Source organism: Tupaia chinensis, unplaced genomic scaffold (genome assembly GCF_000334495.1).
Source record: "Tupaia chinensis unplaced genomic scaffold, TupChi_1.0 Scaffold147959_1, whole genome shotgun sequence".
NCBI classification, from domain to species: domain Eukaryota; kingdom Metazoa; phylum Chordata; class Mammalia; order Scandentia; family Tupaiidae; genus Tupaia; species Tupaia belangeri.
In genome coordinates, this window is record NW_006207808.1 from 187,216 (window position 1) to 188,215 (window position 1,000).

Genomic DNA, 1,000 nt, shown 5'->3' on the forward strand with positions numbered 1-1,000 from the left:
TTTCACCACATCCACTACAGCACTTTCATTATTTGTTTTCTTAATCTTCACCAGACTGACTGGGGTTAGGTGGTATCTCATTGTGGTTTTGATCTGCATCTCCCTTAAAATGAGTACTGTTGAGCATTTTTAAATATGCTTTTTGGCTGTTCATATGTCTTCCTTAGAGAGTTGTTTATTTAGCTAATTTTGCCATCTATTAATTTGGTTAATCAATTTCTTTCAGGTAAGCTGCTTGAGTTCCCTGCGTATTCTAGTTATCAGTCCCTTATCTGAGGCACAGTTAACAAAAATCCTCTCCCATTCCTAAAGTTGCTAATTCACACTAATTACATTGTCCTTTGCTATGCAAAATCTCCTTTATCTGATATAATACCACCTGTCTATTTGGGGGATTATTTCCTGTGCTTTGGAGGGTCTAGCTTAAGAAATCATTGTCTATCCCAATGTCTCTGAGTTTCCACAGTGTTCACCACCAGTAGTTTTATAGTTTGCGATCTTAATTTTAGATCTTTGATCCACTTTGAGTTGATTTTTGTTAACTATGATAGATAGGGGCTCAGATTCATCTTTCTGCAGGTGGATAGCCAGTTTTTCCACAACCATTTGCTAAAGAGGTTTCCTTTTATTCCAGTGGATAAACTGGTACGTTTTGTCAAAGATGAGATGGCTATATGTTTTAGAGTTTATTTCTGGAGTCGCTACTCTGTTCCATTGGTCCTCATGTCTATTTTTGTGGCAATACCATGCTGTCTTATCACAGCTTTGTAATATATTTGGGGATTAGGAAGTGAGATGTCACCTACTCCAGTCTTCTTGCACAGGATGGCTTTAGAAAATGGGGTCTTTGGGAACCAGCAGTTAGTGTAATGGTTATGTCGCTGGATTCCCAGGTAGTCGACAGTGGTTTGCATCCTGGACCCGGTGGCTTAGAACTCACACCGGGTGTATGTGCATGCGTGCCCAAGATCCCGAGAGGAGAATGGAGTAGAAGGGATTG

General features: G+C 39.9%; 1 pseudogene; it reads left to right on the forward strand.

The window, feature by feature from the left end:
- The window catches only part of LOC102473169 (uncharacterized), a 26,846-nt pseudogene that overhangs the window by 17,084 nt on the left and 8,762 nt on the right, over positions 1-1,000 (forward strand).